Source organism: Odontesthes bonariensis, chromosome 11, assembly GCF_027942865.1.
Source record: "Odontesthes bonariensis isolate fOdoBon6 chromosome 11, fOdoBon6.hap1, whole genome shotgun sequence".
NCBI lineage: Eukaryota > Metazoa > Chordata > Actinopteri > Atheriniformes > Atherinopsidae > Odontesthes > Odontesthes bonariensis.
The window spans coordinates 24,154,829-24,177,904 of record NC_134516.1 but is presented as its reverse complement, the minus strand read 5'-3'; the positions used below and the strand labels follow the sequence as shown (position 1 = coordinate 24,177,904).

At 42.9% G+C, this 23,076-nt stretch overlaps 1 pseudogene; it reads left to right on the top strand.

Annotated features, from left to right (window-relative positions):
* The first annotated feature begins 2,212 nt into the window (after positions 1-2,212).
* Positions 2,213-22,803, top strand: LOC142391875 (NLR family CARD domain-containing protein 3-like; annotated as a pseudogene).
* Positions 22,804-23,076: the final 273 nt, after the last annotated feature.

Below are 23,076 nucleotides of genomic sequence, written 5' to 3'. Positions count from 1 at the left end.
GAGAATTGTTCCAGATCTGCCTCATTTCACAAATGTTGGAGTTGACTATTTTGGACCTGTGGGGATAAAAAGAGGGAGAGCGATTTGCAAGAGCAGGAGAGCTCAGGTGCTTCATATCAGATCGGACAATGGAACAAATTTTATTGGAGCTGAGAGAGAACTACGTGAGGCTGTTAGGGAGCTAAACCATGAGCGCATTCAAGGAGCTTTAATTTCAGCCGGAGTTAAATGGAGCTTCAATCCTCCGGCCGGGTCTCATCATGGCGGAGTTTGGGAACGCATAATACGCATAGTCAGGCGTGTTCTTTACTCAGTTTTACACCAGCAGACACTTGATGATGACGGGTTTCACACGGTCATGTGCGAGGTTGGAGCCATGAATGATCGTCCTATTACACAACTGTCTGACGACCCAAATGATTTGGAAGCGCTCACTCCCAACCTTCTTCTTCTGAAGGGAAAACCAGCCTTGCCACCGGGACTTTTCAGATCTTCTGATATGTATGTGAAGCGACGCTGGAGGCAAGCTCAATACATCTCGGATTTGTTTTGGAAGCGTTGGAACCCGGGAATATCTGCCCCTACTGCAAGAAAGACAGAGGTGGAATCAGAGGAAACAGAGTCTGACAGTTGGAGATGTTGTTGTCATTATGGATTCCTCAGCCCCTCGTGGTTTCTGGCTTCCTGGGAAAGTGTTGGAGATTTTTCCTGATTCAAAGGGCATGGTGCGTTCTGTCAAGCTACAGACTAAAAATAGTGTCATTGAGAGACCTGTGACCAAACTTTGCCTGGTACAGGAAGTGTAAATTTTGCATTTCCATATACTTCATATCGTGCTCTTATTAATATTTTCTGTATTGAATTGCCATGTCTGCCGGCCATGACAATTAGGGGCCGGAGTGTAAGAGCAGATTTGTTAATTGCTGTCTAATTGTTGTCGGATTGTGATTGGCGGGTGGCCTATATATATTGTATGTATGTTTGGGGGCTCGTCAGGTGTTTCCGGACGACAAAACAGTTTTTGACCGCTGTGCAGCAACATATGTGCTCCGTACGGATGTAATCATGAGAGGCAAATAAACGGAGTTGTTTGTAAACTCAACGGCAACAGGGTACTCATTCATCCGTGATGGTTTGGTCCAAGCGCGTCAATTAGGTTTAAACAAGTGAAACACCTCAGTGGCTTAAAGCATTGGCTTAGCTTCTACACTATAAATTGTAAATGATGCAGGGAGGATCCAAGCTTCCTAAAGTAACTCAGGAGTCCACAAACTCAGGTACGTCATGACCATGAACACACTGAACACAAGTCCCGTGTTTAGGAGATGGTTGACTATCCTCTGCTTCCTTTTTAATCTCCTGACTTGGTCAGTATTACTTGTAGATAATCCAGCAGTGCAGGAGGATGTTTCCTGTTAGTTTTGGCAGAACTGGTGCTCAGCTGCTGGCACAGAGGAATAATTGGCACAGCAAACAGCCTCGAACAAATAACCAACCGGTTGATCCAGAATTTCCTGCAGCTAAACAAAGATGCAAGGCAAGGCAATTTTATTTATAGAGCACAATTCATACACAAGGTAATTCAAAGTGCTTTACAGCAAAAAAAAAAAAAACAGAGGTCAGCTGTTGTCAGCTGTTAAAAATCTGAGCAGGAGCAGCGGAGCTCAGGTAACAGGTCGTGCACTCAACACCGGAGGAGAGCTTAAAGCGTGACAGGTACACAAACTGCTATCGAGCAGTTTATAAACTGCAAGACGACCCGATTGGTCAGTGATTGCAGCAATAAGGAAACTCAATAAAGTTCCTGCCACAGACTGTTTGGCTTTTCAAAGATCTGCAGGTTTCTACTTGTCAGAAAGTCAGAGCCGTCTGAGCTGTCAGAGCAGGCTGTCAGAGAGGAAGTGGAGACACTTTGAATGACGACTGGAGGAAGCTGCAGCAGCAGCTGTTGTTTCTCTCTGAGTTGGTGAGAAAGAAAAGTCTCTGCTGGACTTTTTTGTTGCTGTAGCTCAAACTCTGAGTGTGATGTTGCTGTGTGTGTGAGGACACTTAGTTTAATGTATGAGATATGAATGGGAGTGTCAGCGTTGGGTTGGGCCCTAAAAAGGTATTTGTGAGCATCACAAACACAATGATATGAGCTCACCTGATTTCCTGTAAAGGAAAAGGGGCGGAGCCTCAGACCAGGTGAACCAGTTGTATCAGATTATGAAGGAACACAGACACATTCAGACGGGTCAGGCTCCATTTTGAGTCAACAGCCGCTGGATGAAACCTGAAGTCAGAGTCAGGGTGAGTGTTAATAACATTTTTCTTATTTCACTGTCAGAGCCTCTGAGTGGGTTTTCTCTCTGTGGACTGCAGAGGAAGAAGAAGCAGAACTCAGCAGTTTGTGTCCGGTGTTAAAACGAAGCTGATCAGACTGCTCTGAGACAAGGAACTGATCCAACTCAGGTGAAAAATCGTCAAGTTCAGATTGTTTCAGCTTTCTGATTCACTGCTGATGAAGAAGGCAACAACTTTCATCCTCCAGCAAAGATTTTCTTTCCTTTGGCGGCCATTTTCTCTTCTGAAGCTGCGTCACTGCTGGGGGACGCGTTGCTATGATCACCACTTTAGGAACATTTCTGTTCCTGAATCATTTCTACAGATTATGAGACGTCTCATCAGAAGCTGGATCATTACTGAAGGAGTTTACTGACAGAATGAGTGAATGAACATGTAAATAACACACAGATAAATACTGATGTGTGTTCAGCAGGTTTTTAATCAGTCTTCTGTGATGTTGGAGGACTTCAGAGCAGCTTTGGCAGCAGTAACTCATCTGTAAATACAAACTCCACTCAAAGCTGCAGACTGGCAGCTGATCAGCTGATCCAGCTGTGTCAGCACAAGCTGAGTCTGACGGCTCGGAGGAAAGAAATGACGTCTCATTTCTCTAAAAGTTCCTTCTGACGTGGAACAGAAAGAAAAGAAGGAGGTAAAAAGCTTGTTTCAGTTTGGCTGTGAGACTTGAACAGACGTGTTTGTCTTTATTCTTTTCTTCTCTCAGACTGACTGAAGTCCAGAAGATGGACAGAGCAGAGTCTGCAGCATCCAGCAGTCGCTCTACAAACAGGAACCCACCCAGACCTCCAGAACTCAGTGATGGACTTGGACCATCAGACACAAAGTAAGAGAACTGCTCCTGAAGGGGGTCAGCTTCTTACCTGGGACATCACCATGGCAACGTATGCTGGTAACCCAAACAGGGTGTGAAGCAGGTTGAACATATTCAGGGTGACAAGGTGACTTTAAGCTTATTTTTAGGTGGTCTGGCTTAACTAACCCTAACAATGGAGATCTTGTTAAGCTGTAGTAGGATGCTGGTTATCAGCCCAGGTTTTCTGACTCTGAATATGAGCGTGTTTAGGTTCATGAGCAGGTGGCATCAGCTGACCAATCAGAACCTCTAATTCTGTCAGAGTGAAAAGCAGCAGCTGCTGCAGTGAAAGCTGGAAGGAAAGAAGACAAAAAGGAAAAAGAATGCCAGCAGTCATCAAAGCAGGAGGAGATGTGATCTGTTTGTGATGGCGTATTTTATAAAGAGAAGGTTTCACACTTATTCTGTCAGACTGAATTCTGCCTGTTTTAAATGATCTTTGCACCAAATAAAGAACGAACAGAAAAGAGATTGAAACAGCCTTTCTGTAAATGTAATTTACATTTACTGTAAATGAGTTCATTTTCTGTCTTCCAGCCTCTAAAATGCTTTTGAGTCGTTAAATGACTGAAGTTTGTTTTTAAAACCCTTTATAAGATGTATGTGGATATGAACATACAGACATCAACTGATTTAGCTTCAGGAATTTAATACCCTGCACACTCATATAAGGTACAGGTGTAGGAAAAAGGCAGGGAAATCTTTTATATTTCAGAGATGATTCTGATTAAATGCTGGTTTTTAATCTTTAAAGGTAAACAGGAACACACTTTAGAGGAATCAATCCCTGTTTTAAGCTCAGAAACATTCACTTTGGCTGACACGTCTCTGATAAAGATGCTTCTGAGTCAAACAGAGGAATCTCTTTGTCTCCAGTCAGAGTTGGACAGAGACTTTCAGAGACCATTTTATTGGATCATTCTGTGAGTGAAGGGAATTTTTTTCTGTGTATGTGCTTATGAATAACAGCATGTTTGTATTTGCAGAGGTCAGCACCACAGACAGAGAGCAGAGTCTCCAGGATCCGACTGTCTGTCTATGAAGAGTGACTGGTCCAAAGGAAGACCTCCGTTATTCAGTGATGAAGCTGGACCCTCAGACACAAAGTAAGACAACTGAAACACAGATTTCAGGATCTTTCATGATGTCTTTATTACAAAAAGAGAAAAGAATAATGAATAAATTAAGCGATAGATGGATAAAGGACAATTTAATTCAGTGATTTCAGAATAAATCTATGAATGAAGGATTAAATGATATAAAACAAATAAAAAATTAAATGTCAGCGTAATTAAACAGGGGCCTTAACACAAAGTTATATGAATACAGTTGGAAAGGAAAGCAGAAATATCAGTATATGAATGAATGTATATGAATAACAGCATGTTTGTGTTTGCAGAGGTCAGCACCACAGACAGCGAGCAGAGTCTCCAGGATCTGACTGTCTGTCTATGAAGAGTGACTGGTCCAAAGGAAGACCTCCGTTATTCAGTGATGAAGCTGGACCCTCAGACACAAAGTAAGACAACTGAAACACAGATTTCAGGATCTTTCATGATATATTTTACTTTTGTTAAACTCAGCATCTATATCCAAACCAGCTAAATGTCCTGTTAACTAGGTTAGCACAGGTACTGACTTGCTTAAACCAAGGAGATGGTGGTGCACAATCTGATGTGGCAAACCCAAAACTCTGGCTACAGAGCTGAGTTTCTGATCATTTTGGTTTCAGTTGGAAATCTAAACTCTACTTCCAGTTCAGGAGCCACATGGACTCTGAACAGGACCACATGTCTGTCAGTGATGGTGTATTTTCTGCCTCTGACAGCTCAGGGGGTCACAGTGGATGGATGTGGGATGAAGTGTGATCATCTCAGAGTGTAGCTGCAGCCAGTGTTGTTAGAATCTATTTGATCAGCACACACTATCAGCCCAGTGCTTTATCAGTACACTTATTGGTTATTTGTAATTACTACAGAGTTTTTTATTTCTTAAATCTAAAAGAGCACATGTAGAATAGTATTAGGATTGATATGAAATGTTTTCTGTAGAGCAGCAGCAGTGATATTCACACAGTGAAGTCACCACATAAACTGAAGATTGAACCAAATGTAAAATGTTGCTGCAGGAAGGGTTGAGTTTGTATTCACATCGAACAGCAGAGTTAAGGCCACATGGAGTTATTTTAAAGTGATTTTAGTGATGAAGACATGTGTTGACAGAGGGAGGAAGAGGAGCGGTGTTTGTGAGGAGCAGCAGCAGTCCTGCTGTACTCTGTGTAGGACGTCCTGAAGGATCTGGTCTCTACCAGCTGTGGACACTGGTTCTGCAGACAGTGCATCACCTCATACTGGGACCAGTCTGCTTCCTCAGGAGGCTCCTTCTGTCCCCAGTGTGAAGAAAGATCCAGAACCAGAGCTGGACCACAGACAGCCAGTCAGAGCAGAACGGCACCAGGTCAGATATTCCTGTTAACCCATTTAGATGCACACATCACATCAACATGTTCGAGATGCACAAACAATGTTTTACAAAAATATGAATCACCATGACGACAAAGTCAGTGGTTTAAAAAGAGGAGGTTTAACTGCTCAAATGTGTCTGTTTGTATTTCATTTCATGTTTCAGTTTCTTCAGACGCTGAGAATAAAAGTTTTAGTGGACAGTTGTTAGTTTTCAGACCCCCTCAGGTTTCAGAAGGACTTTAAACAAAACTAATTTGTTCTTTGATCAGCAGATGTTGGTCTGCAGGAGGTTTTAGATGAACATAAGATGAGTCTGAGGAGGAGATGTGAACATGTGACTGAAGGAAGTGATGGAACAGGAGGTGGAACCCTCCTCAACAGGATCTACACTGAGCTCTACATCACAGAGGGACAGAGTGAAGAGGTTAATACCCAGCATGAGGTGAGGCAGCTGGAGACGGCTTCCAGGACCCTCCATGACACTCCAATCAGGTGCCACGACATCTTTAAAGCCTTACCTGAGCGACACGGAGCCATCAGAGTGGTTCTGACCAACGGCGTCGCTGGTGTTGGAAAAACCTTCTCAGTGCTGAAGTTCACTCTGGACTGGGCAGAGGGCCGGGAGAACCAAGATGTCAGTGTGGTGATTCTGCTTTCCTTCAGGGAGCTGAACCTGATCAGAAAGAAGCGGCACAGTCTTCTCACGCTGCTCCATGTTTTCCATCCAACATTACAGAAGCTCCCAGCAGAGCAGCTGGCTGGCTGCACACTTCTGTTCATCCTGGACGGCCTGGATGAAAGCCGACTGTCTCTGGATTTCAGCAACAGGGAGGCTGTGTCTGAAGTCACACAGAAGTCATCAGTCAGCGTGCTGCTGACAAACCTCATCAGGGGGAACCTGCTTCCCTCGGCTCGCGTCTGGATAACTTCCCGACCTGCAGCAGCCAATCGGATCCCTCCTACATGTGTTGGCAGGGTAACAGAAGTACGAGGCTTCAACGATTCCCAGAAGGAGGAGTACTTCAGGAGAAGATTCAGAGATGAAGAGCGGTCCAGCAGAATCAGCTCCCACATCAAGGCATCCCGAAGCCTCCACATCATGTGTGGAATCCCAGTCTTCTGCTGGATCACTGCTACAGTTCTGGAGCACATGTTGACCACAGAGCAGAGCTGCCCAAGACCACCACTGACATGTACTCCCTCTTCCTGCTGGTTCAGACACAGAGGAAGAAGAACAAGTACCACCAGGGACACGAGACGAGTCCACAGGAGCTGACGGAGGCTGACAGGGAAGTTCTTCTGAAGCTGGGGAGGCTGGCGTTTGAACATCTGGAGGAAGGAAACATCATGTTCTACCAAGAAGACCTGGAGCAGTGTGGCCTGGATGTCCCAGAGGCATCGCTGTATTCAGGAGTTTGTACAGAGATCTTCAAAAGAGAGTGTGTGATCTTCCAGAAACCAGTTTACTGCTTTGTTCATCTGAGTGTTCAGGAGTTTCTGGCTGCAGTCTACATGATGTACTGTTACACCAACAGGAACACTGAGGTGCTGAAGAGCTTCCTGGGAGAAGACTACAGTGACTCATCTCTGGATGACTTCCTGAAGAGAGTGATGGAGAAATCCCTCAACAGTAAAAATGGCCACCTGGACCTGTTTGTTCGCTTCCTTCATGGCCTCTCTGTGGAGTCCAACCAGAGACTCTTAGCAGGCCTGCTGGGTCAGACACAGAACAGTCCAGAATCCATCCAGAGAGTCATCAACAACCTGAAGGAGATGAACATGTCCAACATTTCTCCTGACAGAAGCATCAACATCTTCCACTGTCTGATGGAGATGAACCATCTCTCAGTTTATCAGGAGATCCAAAAGTTCCTGAAGTCAGAGAACAGATCAGAGAAGAATCTCTCTCAGACCCACTGCTCAGCTCTGGCCTACATGCTGCAGATATCAGAGGAGGTTCTGGATGAGTTGGACCTGGAGAAGTACAACACAACAGCTGAGGGACGAAGGAGACTGATTCCAGCTGTGAGGAACTGCAGAAAGGCTCGGTGAGTTGATGTGTTCATTGACTTCATGAGTCTGTGTAGATTAGTGGTTTAGTTCCCTAAAAACTGTTTCTACACATGAACACCAGAGATGTTCTGGAGAATCTGCAGACAGTTTCATCTGGTCCTATGTGCTTCACAGCAGCAGAGTTATTGTTGGAGATGTGCTCTGTGGAAATGTGAGGGAGGGGTTGTGGGAGATAACTGTGTAGAGCGCACAGGACACGCTGCAAATATTTGGCTGTGCAAAGGCTGTGTTTACTTTCCAGCACACTGAGAAGCAGAAGAGGCTCCTTGTTGTGTTAATATCATTACTGCATGTTGTCAGGACCAGACAGAGGAGGACCACAAATGCGTCACGTTACACAGTTTATTTAGGTTTCAGGGGAAAGGGAGTTGGGGTATCGAACCCGGGTCGCTGGCTTGGCAGGCTGGTGTGCTAACCACTGTGCTATGGTCCAGGTGCCTGTGTGTGTGTGTCCCAGTGGTTGAGCGGCGTCTCGTGTAGGTGGTGGTGGTAGGTCGGAGCTCACTCACCACGGGGCTGGGAGTCCTGGGGGGGAACACACACACACACACACAACAGGAAAGATGACCAAAGCGGCAGTACAGTCGAGGGCAATGCAGGAATCGTGGTAGGTAGGCGGAAGGCAGGTCAACATTACCGGGGCAGGAGATCAGAGAGGATTTCAGGCAGAAGGCAGGTCGGGTATTCAAGGACTGGAGATCAGGCAGGGTTTCAGAGCAGGTCCGGGTTTGTCAACAGGAGTCAGGAGTGTGTTCGCAGACGGTCTGAAAGAGTGGAACTGAAAACCAGAGCTTAATATACAGAGGTTAACGGCAGAGTGAATGCAGTGCAGCTGGCTGGCCAATGAGGAGGCAGAGTGAATACAGGTGTAGCAATTAAGCAGAGCAGAGTGAGAGTTAATTGAAAGCACTAAGTGCTTGTTACCAGGAGCCAGGGGAGAGACCATGACACATGTATGTGAAGAGTTTTACAAAAGTGATGAGCGAACAGAAAGCAACATACAGGTCAGCAGAAAGGAGAATGAAGCAGCAACTCTGTATTGCTAACTGCAGCTCAGGAGGAAGAGTGACTGTCTGCTAACTGTTGCTACTACAACAGTTGCTACTCGGTCTAATAATGAGGTAAATACAACTTGGTTGAAGAACACATGGCATATTACGCTCTGTCATCATTTATTGAACAAAAATTGAGACAAAGCGCAGAAGCAGTGAGTTAAAAAGTCCACCATATGATTCAATATAGGGAAGTTGGTCAACATGAAATTCTACTGGACCCCCATTACCCAAATCACTTCTTTTTTTTCGCACAAATGTTTATTAGGTGTATTAAATGTAAAATACAGCATGTTACTTGAAGTTCTCTTGTTAAGCTCAGTATTAGATAGGGTAGGAGATTCTCTCTGCTAAGGTAAAAATGTTGGCTTTTTAAGTTTATATAAAATGAACTATGGTCGCCATCAGTTCATATAATTTGCAACATTTCAATTAGCTGAATAGTTCAGTGAACTCCATCCATCCATCCATTTTCTATACCCGCTGAATCCGTCGGTCGGGTCACGGGGGGGCTGGAGCCTATTCCAGCGGTGATCTGGCGAGAGGCAGGGTACACCCTGGACAGGCCGCCAGTCCATCGCAGGGCTAGTTCAGTGAACTCTTCTGGAATCTACTAATGTGGGTGAAAGAGAAGCTGGTGTTACACCAAATTCTGCGACCCATCATATTCTGCGACCACAGGGGGCGACAGCGTACATTCCTCTGTATGTACGCCTTGAGGACCAGCGAGAAGAAGAGTATTTACGTAAACTGCGTAGCACTAATAGAAATTGTAAACTTCACCATCGCATTGAATTGCTGTTGTTTAAATATGTAAACCCAAAATAGCCGTTTAATAAATCGGTAAATGATTAATAAATGTTTCCAAGTGCTTTGTTGGGAGGGAGATGGGGTTCAAAACAGCTTCTGCCACCACTTCATTACAGTCAGCTCTTATTTAAAATAATATGTGACCCCCAAATAGCCAGTATCACAGAGGTCACACAATATGATACCCATCATAAACCTGTCAGAATTTGTAACCTTAATTTCTTATTTTTATGATTATGATGGGTATCATATTGTGTGACCTCTGTGATAGGGGCTAATAGAGGGTCCCATGTTATGTGAAATGCCTCCAGATTGTAGTGAGGAGCTGGCAGAACTCTGAAAAATAGTTGTATTGAGCTGTGATATTATTTAGGGGAAATTACAGTAAGGTCACAGATTATGATGGGTATCATATTCTGTGACCTCTGTGATACTGGCTATTTGGGGGTCACATATTATTTTAAATAAGAGCTGACTGTAATGAAGTGGTGGCAGAAGCTGTTTTGAACCCCATCTCCCTCCCAACAAAGCACTTGGAAACATTTATTAAAGCTGCAGTCTGCAACTCTTTTTCAAGCATAATGCCTGGAACTGTCCGGGGATTCTGAAAGTAGTACATTAAATACCCCAATACAAAAAAAAAAAGAGTTCTCTAGGTCCCCTATTTGTCCCGCTAGGTCCCTCCAAAGCCAGCAGGTTTGTTTACAAAATTGCAGACCGGACCGGTAAAAGGTAACCAATCAGGTTACGAGCTGGGCTCTGCTGCCTGTCAATCACCGATTGTGCACGTGCGATACAAGGTAGGCTCGTCCCCACGCTTATTTATCTGGACTATTGAACTTCATTACGGGCTAGTCTACTTACTGTGTCTTCCATGATCGCAAATCACAGGTGAGTTGATGAATGAGGAGTCGTGTAAGCGCATCTGGCGTGCACGTAGACGTGCACGAGTTCTCATGTGTTTTGATGGGGCGGGACAGGAAGTTGAATAACTTTTTATTTTTCGGTTAAAAAATAAGCATTTCTTGCATTTTGCGACTACGGAGGTCACCGTTTTCAACTTCAAGCGTTCTGATAGATCATGTAAACTCTTAAAATGCCAAAAAGTAGGACTTTACGTATGACAACAACAAATCCTGCAGACTGCAGCTTTAATCATTTACCGATTTATTAAACGGCTATTTTGGGTTTACATATTTAAACAACAGCAATTCAATGCGATGGTGAAGTTTATAATTTCTATTAGTGCTACGCAGTTTACGTAAATACTCTTCTTCTCGCTGGTCCTCAAGGCGTACATACAGAGGAATGTACGCTGTCGCCCCCTGTGGTCGCAGAATTTGGTGTAACACTGCCTCAGCATCATCGCCTTCTTTCTTTCCACCTGCTCACCTGATCCTCTCCCTGAGTGCTGTTATCTGAAAGATGAACATGGAAAACAAACAGAAGTAATCAGAAGTATAATCTGATTCACGCAGATTAATAATTTTAATTGTTGTAATTATGCTGTTAGTTGTGGTGCAGATTTTACACCCAGGTGAAATATCCAATGTCTGCTGAGATTTGGAGGCACAATCAGAAGCTATCTGACCAGATTTTGAAATCATTATGTGAAGAATGTTAACATGTAGACATAACTTACAGAAGAGAATAGTTAAAATATTGGCTATAACTCCCAGCTCACTGAGAATTATGCAACAGAATTCTGTGGGAAAACTATTTTGGATGGTTTGTTATTGTATCATAAATGCTTTGGATCAATGAGATATCATGAATAGATCCTGTGTTTGGGTGTGAACAGTCATACCTGAAAGTAGTGATTAGCAAAGAGATCATCCTTCAGACTGTTCACTGTAAATGTTCACTCAGCTGAACTTTTCAAAAGACTCTCAAATGAAAAATGTAAAAAAAAAATTCTAGTCAGGTCAAACTGAATGCCTTCAACATTTTTAAAATTGAAATGTAACATCACGTTTTTCTCTTATCAGTGAATTTAATTAGGATTTAACCTGTTTAAACATGCTCATGTCTAACTGACTGAAGAGATTAATTGTGTTATGTCAAATACAGGAAGATTAAATTAATCACAGATGTTCATGAGCGGACATTACATTCACATCACTGTATTTAGTCAGAATATAGAGTTCAGTTAGTGTTTATAGTGCAGATTGTCTGATTTTTATTAGAACTGACTTCCCATTCTCTCTCATCACAGACTTGCTGGTTGTGAACTCTCAGAGACTGACTGTGAAGTTATGGCCTCTGCTTTAAAGTCCAACTCCTCCCATCTGACAGAACTGGACATGAGTGGGAACAACTTGACGGATTCAAAAGTGAAACATCGGTCTGCTGGACTGAAAAGTCCAAACTGCAGACTGGAGACTCTGAGGTCAGTTCACTGCAGCTCTTTTAGTTCTTCTGTTTTAGTTCAAATGATTTCCTGATGTTAAAATGATGTCTTTCCACACGTCACGTACAATTTTCACCTGCAATTTCTGTTTCACAGATGGAAAAAAAATGTTGTAACATAATCCCGGTAAAAACCTTTTATCTTAATTCGTAAAAGAACACAAAACCCTTTAGATCAGAATTAAAAATGGGCCATCTGAAATGTTTCTTTCATTCGACTCATGGAAAGATCTCATCCTTGTGCCATGTCAATAGTTCGTCCTTCAATGTGATCCGGGACTCATTCTATTCAGACTGCTTAACAAATGTTGCAAAGGTGGACAAAAGTGTCCTGGACCACCTCTGAATGTGTCCTCAGTCTTTACTGAGTGTGTCCACATGGATGGAGCCACTGGTGGAGCTGGCAGAGTTTAAGAGCTGAAGTCACTCCGTCTTTATTGAAGCAGCAGCATGTTGTCATTATATTAATGAGAGCTCTTTTTCACTTGTTCTGTTTTAACCTGCGTCCTGTTGGCTTCAGCTCACATGTTTTATTCTTTATTCAGATTGAGGAACTGCAGTTTGTCAGAGATCAGCTGTGCTTCTGTGGTCTCTGCTCTGAAGTCCAACCCCTCCCATCTGACAGAACTGGACCTGAGCGGGAACACCATCAGAGACTCTGCAGAGAAGGAGCTGCGCAGCTTTCTGCAGAGTCCTCACTGTGGACTGAAGACTCTGAGGTCAGACACCATGTTTTAGTTGTTTGTTCAGATTAATATGATGTGAAAGTTGTGCTGGTCTTCATGGTAAAGTCTGTTTTCTTCTTCAGTGGTTTAGTTGATGAAATGATGATTCATTAAATAATGAGAAAACACAGTGAATCTGTCAGAGAGAAACAAATCTAGAATCACTGGCTGATGCTTCTAGAGGTCCGGAGTTGGTGAATATTTCTTGCTGAAACAATAACAACAGTTTGAAGCAGCAAAAATACATTGTGCTGAGGATGCCAAGAGCGGTACGTCACTTCCTCTCTTTGGTTCAGTGGATAGTCTGTTTGCATTTTCCCACTTTGAACAAACCGCACCAGGTTTCACTCAAATAGTGTTGCACCGATACCATTTTTTGGCCCCGATACCGATACCTGGCTGTGCAGTATCGGCCGATACCATACCGATACCACTCTGTTTTAAAAAAAAAAAATTATAATTAATTAAATATAATTAAAATTATATATATTTTTTTTTTTTCAAACAGAGTGGTATCGGTATATATATATATATATATGAAGAGCTGCATACTACTTGGATGGAGAGAGAGAAGGATTGGGAACGCAGGCTTCCTTGGTCGCGACACACACAACAGGCTAACCCTTAACACAGCACACGGAATGAAAACCCACTACAAGTCAGGCTAGCTTCACTAGCTTTAAGGCACGCGTTAAACACAGCACGGAATGAAAACCCACTACAAGTCAGGCTAGCTTCACTAGGCACTCAGGAACGATGGCGGCCCAGCACTCTCTATCGTGGACCCAGTTTTGACTACAGGAGGCACCCAGCCTCCCCTCCTCACACTAGCGCTGCAAACTCCCCCTGGCTAGCTGTCTTCGTCGCCGGCAGCTCTAGATGACTGCGAACGACACCCTCCCCAGCTGACAGAGTGCCGTGTCGCCAGACGTCTTGCTCCTCACACATAGAAAAAGCTGCCCCGGCGTTGGTTAAGAGCGGCTATTGGCCTGCTCTCATTGGTCTGGAGCAGGCCAATAGCGATAGCTGCACAGTGATCACAACACAGTGTAGCGAGTGTCGGGAGACGTTCAAGTGTCATACAAGTATCGGAAATGGTATCGCTGCCCTATTTGTTGGTACTCGCCGATACCGATACCACCATTTTAGTGCCGATCAGGGCCCTGCCCGATACTGGTATCGGTATCGGTGCAACACTACAAGCAAATCAAAACCCACGTTTTCAGGTGGACCAGAGTTTGCTCGTTTGGTCGACACCAAAGTTCGGATGAGCTTTCACACCTGCCCAAACAAAGCGGAAACCAACTCTGCTCTGTTTAAAGTGAAGCAAACAGTTCTGGTGTGAAAACGCCCTAACAGAGGACTGAAAACTAAAACAGCAGAGTAAACCTCAAACAAAGGACCAAACAGATGGCCAGCAGGAGTGCAACCTAGTGTTAATGCAAACTTAAAAATACATATGCAGAAATTTGACTTAGTAGACATCTGGAGAGAAAAGTACCCATGTGTTAGGTGTCAGATCATAGACTTTTGGCTAATCTCAAATACTCTTAAAGACAGTTTGAGTGTTGAAATAATTTCTAGTCCTTAGATACACAAAGTCATTCAAATCCACATTTCTTCGACCCCCTCCTCTAAATGCTAACATATCTCATACTGGAAACATAATAGCTCTATTTTATCCCATAAAACTGTCAGACTTGGGGTCAAAGAACTGTTACAAATCTTTTGGAATGAGGTTCAGGCTGAAGAGAAATATGGCAGAATGTGGGAACTCTTGCAGTAATCTGGCTAAGAAAAAACAATCTGAGGAAAAAAAGGTGTTTTCTATGATATCTGCACTGTCTTCTGTATCCCCTGAAAACATTTCACCTGAAGAGAAAGAAGGACTGTCTGAATACCAAACCAAATTAGATTAACTAATGTAACTAAGGTAAGAGAGTGGAGAAATTGAAGTGTTTTTAATTGCAAGGTCTAACACAAGGATGAACACTGTGAACCAGAGTGTTACGCTGCCCGCACAAAAGGCCATAAAGTCACCACCACTTATGGAAATATAGTGTGTAGGAGGTGTCTAATACATGTTTGCAGTTCCAACATTTCCTGAAGGCAGCATGATGGGGAGGGTTCCTCAAGCCTTCTCTGTTATTCTGTCAGTCAGGATTTAGCACCCCAGTCAGCTGACGTCTTGGCTTTCAACCCAGAGAAGCAACAAAAGTCAGGAAGTGGAAAAAGATTCGAGGGTGGACAATAAAATCTGAAAATTTTGAGTTGAGAGCTCTTTTTCACTTGTTCTGTTTGACTGTTTTAACCTGCATCCTGTTGGCTTCAGCTCACATGTTTTATTCTTTATTCAGATTGAGGAGCTGCAGTTTGTCAGAGATCAGCTGTGCTTCTCTGTGCTCTGCTCTGAAGTCCAACCCCTCCCATCTGACAGAACTGGACCTGAGTTACAACTACTTCTCCAACTCTACGGTGAAGGAGCTGTGTAGCTTTCTGCAGAGTCCACGCTGTGGACTGAAGACTCTGAGGTCAGACACCATGTTTTAGTTGTTTGTTCAGATTAATATGATGTAGCGTAACTTGATAAAATATAAGGACTTACAAGAAGTTCTCACTGTCTAAATAAGCCTTACTTAACCTCGTATGTATGGGCACCACCTTCAAAGAAGGAAAAAGACAGAATCTTATGATTCTGGTATGTTGAAATTAATATATCAGTCTCATAATGCTACCTCGTGATTTCTCGTTTGGTTTGACCGACACTACGTAAAAAAAACATACAACACAATCTGTTAATTATATATATATATATATATATATACAGTATATATATGAACTATTTATTGAAACGATATGACCAAAGATATGAACCTTAAAACAAACAGGAGATATGCATTGAATATGGGTGATTATATAGGAAACACTTAGTGAATTATAACTATGGGGAATGGAGAGATACCGGAATTACTCAAATAGTCTAGGTTTGTTTACTATTTGCAGTTAAAGGCTAACATCTTGGAGTCATTCATCATTTGTATGTTCGTGTGTAGTGTATTGCACACTAGTAGTAATTGCTTAAGCAGACAACTGGAATGACACAAAGGCAGATATGCAAGATAACACTATATCTGGTTTACTGATAACCATAGCCACTGTACATTTGTGCTCTACCTAACATGGCAGGTGCAAGAGAGAGAGGCGCCTGGTGGCGCAGTACCTTTTGTACCACAGGGAACAGCCAATAGGAACTCATTATTTACCAGTACCAAAATAAAAGTATCACCAATAATAAAACCATATTCCTGTGTGTTGGAACACCACAACGTGGTTGACACTTCAGGCCTGTTAGTCAGCTCGGATCACACCAGGTAATAGCCAGCGGGGTCCAAGTGGGTTTCTCTCGGTTCCGCGTCTCAAGGCCTTCCTTAGTTGTGGGTGACTTTCGTGGACTTTCAAGTTGCCTGGACAGGTCACTCTTCTACACCGGAGGGGGTCTTCTTGTTGCCCAGGTGACGGAACTGGCTGGCACAGAGGACTTCACCTTAAAGCAATACTATGTAACATTTCTACCTTAAAATGACAGCTTGAAAAAAATTGTGCAGCTAAAATGAGTTTTAATATTACGATTGGCCTGTCTCCTATGCCCTTCGGGGGTTTGAGTTGGAATAACTGCGCTATGTAACTTTGCTGGACCGGCCCGGGAGCTGAGCGGAAGTACTTCGACTTGCTTTCTGGCACACCTACCGCAAAAACAAATAGACCCCTCTCACGCTCCCAGGTATAAGGCTAAGCTAGCGCAACATTGTCAGTACGATCATCATGGCAGAGGCACCGAAGAAACAGAAGAAGACATTGACTGATGAAGCAAGGAAGAGAAAGAGAGAGGCTGATAAAGCAAGAGACCGGACTGAGCTGTCTGAGCTGTTACATTCTTACACACCCTCCCGTTCCCTCAGGTCAGCTGACCAGTTGTTTCTGAGGGTCCCGAAGGCAAAGCGCAAGCTCAGAGATAGGGGTGGGCGATATGTATTGTTTGCGAAATTATCGTGAATGTTGTTTTGACGATGAGTAATTTTGCAATATCGAGATATAGGATATATATATATTTTTTTTTTTTTTTTTTTTTCAATCGCCAAAAATCAATAAAGTGCGGCGCCAGTGGTCCTCTGCCCTTACCACGGCGCCACGCCCTGCTTTGAACACTCTAATTTTTTCAAAGTAAACGCTTCGGACCCCGCGGGACACTCGGCTAAGAGCATCGAGGGGGCGCCGAGAGGCAGGGGCTGGGACAGACGGTAGCTCGCCTCGCGGCGGACCGTCAGCTCGATCCCGAGATCCAACTACGAGCTTTTTAACTGCAGCAACTTTAAGATACGCTATTGGAGCTGGAATTACCGCGGCTGCTGGCACCAGACTTGCCCTTCAATTGATCCCCGTTAAAGGATTTAAAGAGTCCTGTATTGTTATTTTTCGTCACTACCTCCCCGAGTCGGGAGTGGGTAATTTGCGCGCCTGCTGCCTTCCTTGGATGTGGTAGCCGTTTCTCAGGCTCCCTCTCCGGAGGGAGAAGTAGTCTTGAGAAACGGCTCGAGGTTATCTAGAGTCACCAAAGCGGCCGCGGCACCCCGAGAGGCACCCGCATGGGTATTGGGTATGATAAATGCACACATCCCCGAAGGTCAGTTTGCATGTATTAGCTCTAGAATTGCCACAGTTATCCAAGTAACGGTAGAGCGATCAAAGGAACCATAACTGATTTAATGAGCCATTCGCAGTTTCACTGTACCGGCCGTGTGTGCTTAGACTTGCATGCTTGTGTTCATTTTATTGTGATCTTAAAGCAAGTTTTAATTTTTTTTTTAAAATATTGTCAAAATATCTTTATCGTGAAAATCCTAAAAATTATCGAGATATTTTTTTTTGCTCATATCGCCCACCCCTACTCACAGGGGACCGTGCTTTTTCTGTGGCAGCTCCCAAGCTATGGAATGACCTTCCTTTGGACATAAGACAGGCCTCTTCACTTGTTGTTTTTAAATCCCTTCTTAAGACCCATCTTTTTTCTTTGGCACAATCTGAGATGTTTGACTTTGTTTTATTGTGTTTATATTTTAATTACTTTAGTACTGCTTTTATACTTGACCCTTCTATTTTATGATTGTATTTTATGATTCTGTATAGCACTTTGGTCCGTTGGGTGTATAAAGTGCTTTATAAATAAAGTTGGTATGGTATGGTTTGGTAAAACAAAGATACCCAGATTTCTCCATTCCTCTGTCTTAAAACACATTTGTCTAGAGGATTGTCTAGACTGAGGACTTCTTAAGATATGAAGGTTAAAGATATAATGTAGCCTTATGATATAAAGACATCAAATAACAACATAACATAACATAGGTAACAATTATGAGTCTCACTTGTTCTGTTTGACTGTTTTAACCTGCATCCTGTTGGCTTCAGCGCACATGTTTTATTCTTTATTCAGATTGTGGGGCTGCAGTTGGTCAGAGATCAGCTGTGCTTCTCTGGTCTCTGCTCTGAAGTCCAACCCCTCCCATCTGACAGAACTGGACCTGAAATTCAACAACCTGAAGGAATCAGCTGTGAAGGAACTGTCTGATCTTGTGAAGAGTCCACACAACAAACTGGAGACTCTGAGGTCAGTAGAGTGTTGGAGGTCCATGTGTAACAGGTCCCAGACAGGATACCTGTACACAGATAAGGTTTCTGTAAAACAGGAGAAAGAATGAGACAGGCGACCGTTTGCTTCTGTTCAGTGCAGCTTCGCTCGGTAGAATTTATTTATCAATTTGCAAAATATCTCTTTCCTTTTCTCTTTTATGTATTTTGTTTTTCCATATTCAAGTGTCCTTTAACAGTACAACCATCCATAATATCAGAAACAAAACCAAAATACATGTAGGCTAGTTACAGCATTAACCTCGTTTCCAAATAAAACACACATTTTCCAATTCTTCATAAAGAATAATCCTGAGTTCAGTGGACTACTGCATTAATACATTCTTATTCAGTCAATTAACTGAGTTACCATTTTGTTCACAACTCCTGAAAATAATACCATGAAATATAAAACATATAGGTCCTCACATGTTCTCCTATCTTAACCTCACTTGTAGTGCAAATAAAATTAAACTAGCATATTGCTCTTAATGACTGTTGGTTCAAGATAAAAGCCTGAGCTGAAGACTTGCAAGTTTTAACAATTTTAACTGCTTACAATATTAACAAAACATATATATTTCTCTGTAACCGTAACATTCAATTAATTTACACCTGTAATAAAATAATGTACTCAAAAGAATAATTTTTAACCCAAAATAAAGTGCTGGAGCCAGAAACTACGACCTGGTTTGGTCACAACAGAAAAAGAAGTTTACCGCGGCGCCATTTTGAGTCACACAGAGAACAGTGTTTTACCACTTGTTCAGAAAACTATCAAAACATTGTCAGTACCCTTAGGAAATCATCTAACATCACATTTAGGTGTTTAACACAAATGTGGGTAGTTATAGAAGTTTTAAAACACCACCAACCTGTAAAACAGGAGAAAGAATGAGACAGGCGACCGTTTGCTTCTGTTCAGTGCAGCTTCGCTCGGTAGAATGAGGAAGTAAACAAGAGTCGCGGAGAAGCAACTGCCCACACTGCCCCCTACTGGTGACACTGAAAAGCTCTTTAAATGCGCTCTTACCAAGATGTAATAATTTACCATTTTGGCACATATTAACATATTTCTTTCACAGAAATAATATTTTCAAACTAAAACAAACAAAATTACATAAAATGTGACCTCACATTTCATGAGCGTCACACATGCAGCTCTCAGCAGTATTGTACTAAACCCAGTTGGTTTAGTACAATACATCCAGTGTTTCCTGTAAACCTGCAGCTTTCTTAGTGTGAAGCTGTGAGAGGAGAATGATGTCAGGCTTCAGGATTCAACAGTCAGCCAATCAGATCAGCCAGAAGCTCTTTGTGATCATGTGTTTGAGTTGAGTTGTGTGAGCTTCCAGCTCCGCGTGTTCCCTCCAACATGTTAACATGAGAGCTGACAGGAAGCTGGCTACGTTCCACAGCTGCTCTGAACGGGACTGATGTCCCTGCTGCTCTTTATACTGGATGCTGCATCACTGACTGACAGCTGAGGAAGAGACGCTCTGGAAACACTCCTTTATCTCCTCTTCTTTCTTCTTCTCTCTACAGATGGAAGTGGTGGTGAACAGGACGATGTGAGCTGAGAGGATGATCTGTTGTACTGATGATCCTGGGACCCGTGCTGTTCAATCTGTACATGCTTCCATTAGTCAGCTAATACGCAGCTATAAAGTGTCCTACCACAACTATGCAGATGACACTCAGATCTACGTGTCACTGACGGCAGGAGAACACGGGCCTGTAGATACATTGGCCCTCATTTATCAAACTTGCGTAAGACGAAAAACGTGCGTAGGTCGTGTGTACGTTCTTTTCTGCACAAAGGTTGGCATTTATCAAATCCATCGTGAGCGCAGGAAAGATGAAATCGCCACGAAGGTCTGAGGGCGTGTACGCACTTTTCCATTTTGACTTGCGGTGACTGCAATAGCATACATAAACAGTCGCAACAAATCTCTAGGTTAAAATTACAGACTTATCACTTCAAAGAAGGCCCATGTTTTATTTGGTTTCAACATAAATATAAACATAAACGCAAATTAAATAAATTAAACAAGTACAACTCCGTAATTGGAAGAGTGATGGCTCATTATTCAACCGCGCACCCTCACACCGAACAGGAGAGGCGCTTTAACACTGCGCACTGTGGAGAGGTTAGGGCACCTAAAGGGCAGGTGGATCTGTCTCTCGGCTGCGGGGGAACCCTTCTATATACGCCCGAAAAGGTATGCAATATTATTATTGCATGCGGGGTTCTCCATAACATTGCCCAAAAAAATGGAGTGCCATTTCCAGATGTACATCCAGAGGACCCCGTGCCCAGAGATCCCTACCACCAGCCTGCACAGCCAAGAGCGCTCAGGAGGAGAGAGGAACTTATTCAGCGATTCTGACTTTTGGTAAGCATTCTGTTATTCAAGGAAAAAAGACGTAGCTCCGATCAGGCCAGCCACCCTCTCCTCCAAGGCACCCCCCCCCCCCCCCCCCCGTTTGTGACATGCTGCGTCGGAGAGCTGCGACCTTTTTTGTGGCCAATTTCATATTGGACCACTTCTTCCTGATCTTATTGGAGAAAAAGTAAAACATCGTTCAATTTTAGATTTCATTTAATCTGGAGTTTATCACATTTTATTGACCATCACAGTAGGGGAAAATATATAACTCGTCCGGTCTGCGATTTACATCACCAACGCTGTTGACAGCGTTTCTTTGCCGCCTTTCGTCTATCCATGTCGCAAATTCTAGAGGTGCGGCCTCTCAGCCCCTTTTTGTAGAAGGCGTGGTTAGGATAATTGCGATGGATTTCAGCCGCCGGATTTATCAACAGCCGCTCGGTCTTACGATGGGATTGGTGTGGTACGCATGTTCTGTAAATCTCACTTGAGCCTCTGCGTACGACGAGTTCTCCGCTCATATCAACGATGCTTTCTACTACGGCTTGATAAATGAGGGCGTCACTGCATCAAACAGATCAGTGTGTGGATGCGAAACAATTTCCTCCAGCTAAACTCAGACAAAACTGAAATCATTGTCTGTGGCCCACAGAAACAAAGAGAAAGTGTTATCAGTCACCTTGAGACTCTCTCTCTAAAACCTAACTATCAAGTTAGAAATCTCGGGGTAGTATTGGACTCAGACCTGAACTTTAACAGCCACATTAAATCTGTAACATCAGCAGCTTTTTACCATCTAAAAAACATTGCCAGAATCAAAGGAATAGTGTCTAAACCAGACTTAGAGAGACTGATCCATGCGTTTGTCTCCAGCAGGTTAGACTGCTGTAATGGCCTGCTCACTGGGCTCTAAACGGGCTGTAAGACAGCTGCAGTACATCCAGAATGCTGCTGCTCGAGTCCTGACTAGAACCAGGAAATACGACCATATTAGTCCAGTGCTCAGGTCTCTGCACTGGCTTCCTGTCGCTCAGAGAATAGACTTTAAAACAGCTCTGCTTGTGTACAAGTCTCTTCATGGTCAAGCAGCAAAGTACATCTCTGACATGTTAGAGCCATATGAACCAACTCGGGCTCTGAGAACCTCAGGGAGGGGTCTCCTGCTGGGGCCCAGAGTCAGGACTAAACAAGGTGAGGCTGCGTTTCAATTTTATGCCCCTAAAGTCTGGAACAGTCTTCCAGAAGATGTGAGACAGGCCTCAACTCTGACAATGTTTAAATCCAGGCTGAAACGGTTCTATTTAGCTGTGCATATGACAGCTGAAAGTATTTTATCTGAACTCTTCACTTTTAAATTAATTAATTAATGATTATTTTTTATATTTTTATTTTTCCTCCTCTTCTTTGATTGCTCTTAACTGTGTTTTAATTTTTATCTTTTAAATGCCTTGTCTTTATGTAAAGCACATTGAGTTGCCTGTAGTATGAAATGCGCTGTATAAATAAAGATGCCTTGACATGATCCACAGAAGATGAAGCAGCAGCAGCTTGTGTGCAGAAAGACTCTGACCGAAGATGATGATTATGATGTCTATCATGTTGATATCTGTTTATATTCTGCGTTTTTCTTCCTTTGGAATAATGAAGTTAAAGTTGTTAGAAATAATCAGTAATGAAATGATCCTTAAATCCAGCTGCCATCACACTACTATTTGCTTGTTTTTACTTTAATTGTTTACATATCTTTTACTGTATGCTGCTGCAACACAACAATTTCCCAAATTGGGATGAATAAAGTACTTATCTATCTATCTATCTATCTATCTATCTAAAGAAAAGCCAACGTGTAAAATTTGTCACCTGTTTTATTCTCTTTGCTTCCAACTTGACCTGGTTACATCTCACTTTGTTTGATTCTCATTAAAAATCCATCAGTGGAAATGAGAAGCTGTCAGTGTGATTCAGTCAGAGACGAGCAGCTTTAGAGGCGACTAACCTAATGGAAATGTGGGAACCTGAAAGGAAGATTTTTCTCTCCTTTCCAGGGCCGTTTCTAGCTTTGTGGGGGCCCTAAGCAAGTTGCCGTTTGGGGGCCCCTAGTTTGTCAAACTACAATGAAGAGATTCCTAACCATTTAGATGGAACACTAAGATCTATTACACTTTATGAGCAAAACAGGCTAGAGTTTAAATTAAACATCTTAAGTTGAACCACTCAGGCAAGTTAAACTAATAAGAATATATAATACAAAGAAAACAATAAATAAAA